General features: G+C 30.4%; 1 non-coding gene across 1 annotated transcript; it reads right to left on the bottom strand.

Annotated features, from left to right (window-relative positions):
- On the bottom strand, window positions 1-72 carry TRNAP-UGG (transfer RNA proline (anticodon UGG)). Its single transcript has one exon. It is a non-coding gene; the product is annotated as a tRNA-Pro (tRNA).
- Window positions 73-6,000: the final 5,928 nt, after the last annotated feature.

Below are 6,000 nucleotides of genomic sequence, written 5' to 3'. Positions count from 1 at the left end.
GGGGCGTTCCGAGAATCGAACTCGGGACCTCTCGCACCCAAAGCGAGAATCATACCACTAGACCAAACGCCCTGTTCTTTAAATGCTGTGTCTCTATTATATTTCACCGTAATCTTAAACATCACCAAGCATGATTGTATTTTCTCCTTTTTTCAAAAGCATAACTGTCATATTTTCCCGTAAATTAACTAAAGAGGTCAGATAAGTGTATAATTAAAAAGGGAGAAGATTTTGACGGAGTTATTAATTTGTATCCTAAAGTTTAACGTTCAACATTCATGAGTAACCTAATTTGTTTTTAAACTCTTCGTCCCTTACTATTGGGAAACTTAGAACAGAAAAGAAAACAGTGGGCGAGAAAGGGAACCTAAAGATAGAGGAATTTACGGAACTACCTATTAAACTTAAATTACCCGGTTTTATTTATTTGAATAGTAATTACTAAATATATCTATTCCATATAAAACTATTACCCGTCTAGTCATAAATGAAGTCTCTAAAGGCTTCAGGGGAAATGAACATATACCCAACCCACCGTAATCTTCCTTGTTTCAATTCAAGGTAAGAAACATTTTTATTTCTCTCTTCATCAATTTCCTCTCTTTGTTCTTGCTTTTGTTTTCATAAGTTAAATTGTTTATCCGATAGGCAATATATTTATGATATTCACAAATTAAAATATTGACAAATTAATGGGTAAGGGATAGCTATTATTTAGTTATATGATGATTTTGTGTATACAACAAAAGAGATTTGCTCAATATATACAAATTACGATTCAATTAACTCACTACGTGCATGTAGTTTAATTTTCTCTTGTTGAATGAAATTATCACCTATTGAATGCCTTTCATCGCCACAAAATACTCTCTCCCTCTCTACATATTTCATATTTTCTCGTAACTCTTTGTTATTGGTCGAGTCATTTTTCAAAATTTAATTGTGATTTCGGTTCTTGGAATTTGATATGGTTCGATGATAAGCTAAGCAAATCAGTATGAACTTCGCAAAAGATACTTTTATATTTATATCTAAAATATGAATCTATTTTTTTTATTTTTTTCACAAGTAAAATTTTCTAAGAATATTATAAAAATTAAAATATTAAATTTAAGCTAAAGTATTTTTTGAACGAGTGAACCAGTCCTCTAAGATATCCTAACGTCATATGATATATATCATGTGTGTATCATAGAGGACTAATGAGTGTTTAATAATTGAATTATTAAAAAAATTTTTAAACTCTTTGCGTACAACTGTATACCCTGTTGGTATAGCTATATACTATACTGGTATCATATATTAGTTGGAACCTTTTTTGGTTGTATTAGATATATTTAATTGGTACACTGTTTGATTTTTCTTTAGTAATAGTAGAATAATACAGTATCTTGAATTTTTTTAATTTTTCTTTATGCATGTGTATTATGTAATTATTTTGATTTTTTCTTTATGTGTTGGTTTATATAATAGTATTATAGTACAATATCTTGAAATATATTATTATATTAATATGTGGTACACTATTTTTTGATTTTTCTCTTTATGCATGTGTATTATGTAATAGTAGTATAGTCATATATAGTTGCCTGGAATTAATTGGTAGAACTGTATACCCTATTGATATAATTATATGTCATATTGGTATCATATGGTAGTTGGAATATTTTTTGATTGTTTTGGCTGCATTTTTAAGTGAATTCTATTTATGATCATGTTTTGCTGTGTTGGATTTTCTTGTACCTATGGACATAGATTTTGTGTATTATGTAATATTTTTTATAGTTATATGCAGTTGTTGGAATGACCTCGTACAACTATATACCTTATTAGTATAGCTATATACTATATTGGTATCATATGCTAGTTGAATCCTTTTTTGGTTGTATTAGTTGCATTTAATTGGTACACTATTTGATTTTCTTTTAATAATAGTAATATAGTACAATATCTTGAAATACTTTATTATATTAATATGTGGTACACTATTTTTTTATTTTTCTCTATATGCATGTATGTTATGTAATAGTAGTGTAGTCATATAGTTGTCGGAAATTAACAAGTAAAACTGTGTACCATGTTGGTATAGTTATATGCCATATTGGTATCATATGGTAGTTTGAATATTTTTTGATTATTTTAACTGTATTTTTAAGTGAATTCTATTCTGAAATTATTTATATGAACATGATTTGCAGTGCTGTAATTTTTTTATGCCGATGGACATAGATTATGTAATAGATTTTATAGTTATAGGCAATTATTGGAACGACCCCATACAACTATATACCTTGTTAGTATACGGAATAAGCAAGTTGCTTTGCGAATATTTAGCTTGCAATGTGAGCATGTAATTTTCTCATACTTTTATTGCATCCTTTAATGTTTTGGTACAGTAGTATAGTCGCAGATAATTGTAGCAATATTGTAGAGCAATCATATACTCTGTTGGTATGCATGTATACCATATTGGTATCATATGGTACTAGAAGTCTTTTTTGCTACTTATATTTTTATTGCATTTTCTAATATTTTATTATCATTTCTATTCTAACTAGTATATATGGAGATTTGGTGGCCGTAGATTATGTTTTCTTGCTCCATAACTGGTTGTATTACTGCTAATGGTAGAGTGTGTATTGATATTTGTAGGGAAGGAGATCAAGGTTTGCATGGCAATCACGTGGAATTAGAAAAGGAATAAGAAATAAAGAAAATAAATAAATAAATAAAAAAGAAGGAGTCAAATTTGAGTGTGAAATAAGTTATGGTAAAAATAACGATAATACGATTTGGGCAAAAATAAATGAATAAAAGAGAAAAAAGAAAAAAATAAGAAGAAAACGAGAAAAAAGAAAAGGATAAAAGAAAGAAAAAAAGGAAAAAAAGAAAAGAAGCATAGAAATAAAAAAGAATTAGAGAAAAAAGAGAAAATTCCCCACAAAAACTACTATGGGTAGGAAATGTAATTAGTTTGATGGGTAGAAAATAAATGGGTAGGTAAGGATAAATAGTTTTATTTTTGTGGGTAACTGTGTTATTCACCCTAAGATAAAAGGAAAAATTACCCAAATTGTCACTCTATAAACTTTTCCAACCAAAAATAGCTCAAAACAAAATACTTACTAAAAAAGGCCCAAATGTGATTTTGGGCCTAAATAGTTTCAATTAATGTCAGTTTTTTTGTATCCGTTATTTCTGTAATACAAGCACCGTTCTCTTCTCTAAGTTTTCGCTCTCTCTCTATCTCTCTCTATATGCAATTTTTGCTAAATTGAACCAAAATTGCTGAAATTGACGACAAAACAAGATACATTTGCGGTTATTTTCGTTTGATTCCAGGTAATTTGGAGTAGAAAATCTCTTGTTTTGTATATTTTTTCGGATTGCATGTGTTTTTGGAGAAGTGATGTTTCTTTTTTTTAGGCTTTTGCGACTGAATTGTTTAGTTAGAATTCATCGTAGGTATTTGTTATAGATGATTTTGTTAGTTTTGGTTGAGTTTTGTATCAATTTCTTCACAAAATTCTGTAACTGTTTGTTCGTATAATTATTTTTTAAAATTTTCTCATTGAACCTAGTTTCAATTGTGAAATAGAGCAATATGACAAGGCAAACTCATTCGACGAGTTCATCACCTTATTCAAAATCGATTTCAATTGAGAAATCGAGCAACATGAGAAGAGAAACTAGGTCGATGAGTTTATCTCCTCATTCAACCATGATTTTAGTTGAGAAATCGATTGATGAACGAAATATGGGAAGACAAAATCGTTCCGACAGTGTTAAAGTATTAGAATCTCGAAAGGATATTGTTGGACAATCTGAGAAAAAAAGAGCAAAAGAATTAGAGTGGATGATGTTGAAGGTAAGAGAAAACATGTCGTAGAGGACGAAGTGAATTTGGGTGCCAACAAAAAAAAAAAAGTAAGGTTCAGAAGGCAGAGAAAGTTAAAATTCCTGACAAATTTTGTAAGGTACATACAATTTCAGTTATATTTTTTTCTATTGTTGAATCTTCTTTTAAAATTGAATTTAGTTTGTATTTGTTTATTTTTAATTCGTGTAATTTATTTGTAGCCTTGGAAGCTTTATATTTCAATTGGTGAGCATTTTTCTGTTACTCATTGGACATCATATCAGTTTTACAGTCAAAGTTGACTGATGTCCAGCTTCGGATGTTTTAGGGAAAGCTGTTTTGGCTATTTCCTTGATTTACCTCGAGTTGCTATCCAGGCACAACTGATTCGTTCTTTAATATTTAGGGAGTTGGTTCAAGATAAGTGTGATCAATTTTATGTGAAATTGAATGACGAATGTGTTTTACGTTTTGGTCTTCGGGAATTTGGTGTTGTAATTGGTTTAAAATATTGTGGCAATGAACATGTTGAGGGTAATTTCAGTGGACCCAATATGTTGGTGGATACTTATTTTTCTGGTTTTGAAACGATGTTAAAGAAGTCGCTTATTGATTATTTTGAGAAGAAAAAATGGCAGTCTGATGAAGACGCAGTTAAAATTACAATCATTTATTTCATAAACATATTTCTAATATCCACTCAGGCTCAGAAGACATTTATAAGTAAACGTGATTTCCATCTTGTCGAGCGTGGTGAGTATGTGTCATTTCCCTGGGGTAAGATTACGTTTCGAGCTTTAATGAAGTCGGTGAGGGACAGGTTGAGGGGAAAGTCTGAGTTTTATAGGATTGGTGGATTTCCTCTTGCACTACAGGTGTGTAACTATGAATATTGTACTGTAGTTGATAAAAAGTTTATTGTTCGCGTTGGAGATCATACACCACGCATATTAAATTGGGAAATGACAGACATGCCAACGCGTGAGGATTTCTCTACTGCTTTCTTCAATAACACAGGGAATAAAGTACCAGCTTTTAGTATTGATGGGTTATACATATATGATACAATGTAATTTATTGTGATACATCAAATATACAGTTTTTATACATCTTTGATACATCTAGGACTGAAGCACTTTTTGTTACATTTGTAATTTAAAAATATTTCTCCTATAGCTGAAGAGCTAAGGAGATTTACTTTGCCTGTTGAAGTTAACGATGAGTATCAGAAATATTTGATATCACGTAACACGGGAAAACTTTCTATTGATGATAGCGATAATTTTGTCACGCCACCCCCGAAACAGATTAAGGAGCATATCTCACCAAAAAAGGTGCCGGGTGTCCAACCTGTTGATTATGACCGTGAGTTGCAGAAGTTGAAAACTGATGTTAAACAAGTTTGTATTGGTTTTTTATATATTTGTTTTTTGAAAGTTTTGTTAAAAATGTATATCCAAGTCTATTATTTTTCTTATTTGTTTCCTTTTGTAGCTCCATAAGTAATTGAAGTCCTTCATGGAATATGTTTCTGATAAATTCAAAGAAGTCTTTGAGTTGATAAATTCCAAGGTATGTATTTCTTTTCCTTTGTGCATTTCCTTTTATTTTAGTTAACTTACTGTATCTTTTTTTTAAAAATAGTTTGGTGCAAGCGAAGACAAATATGCTTGCACATATGTCATTTGAAGACCATACTGCTTGTTAATGTCTCCAATTATGTTATTAGGAGTGTATATTATTTTTGGGTCTTTATACTTGTTTATTAGAAGACTGCCGATGAGTTTTGCAGTAGCTTGACATTGTGCGTAAGATCTGTCTTTCAGTGGGCATGAGTGCAGTTTGCTAAAATTTCTGACCTTGAAAAGTTTTACTTTTTTCAGGCTCGAAGACTTAAAATAACAATCGCAGTTATTGTTGATGCACACTAGGCAGTACCTACGACAAAGATATAAACTTTTCCATCAATAAATAGAGCGACATGAAATACAATGATATATAGTGATCCACAATGCCATCAACAATACTAGATGAAAAGATACAACGACTATACAAGACTAAATGGTGACAACCACAACTTAAAAGTGTACAGCCACAGACTTACAAGCAATAACTTATTTTCTGCATAATTATGCTTGTAA

This window comes from Nicotiana tomentosiformis, chromosome 1, assembly GCF_000390325.3.
Source record: "Nicotiana tomentosiformis chromosome 1, ASM39032v3, whole genome shotgun sequence".
Lineage (NCBI taxonomy): Eukaryota > Viridiplantae > Streptophyta > Magnoliopsida > Solanales > Solanaceae > Nicotiana > Nicotiana tomentosiformis.
This window is presented reverse-complemented; position numbering and strand designations above follow the sequence as displayed.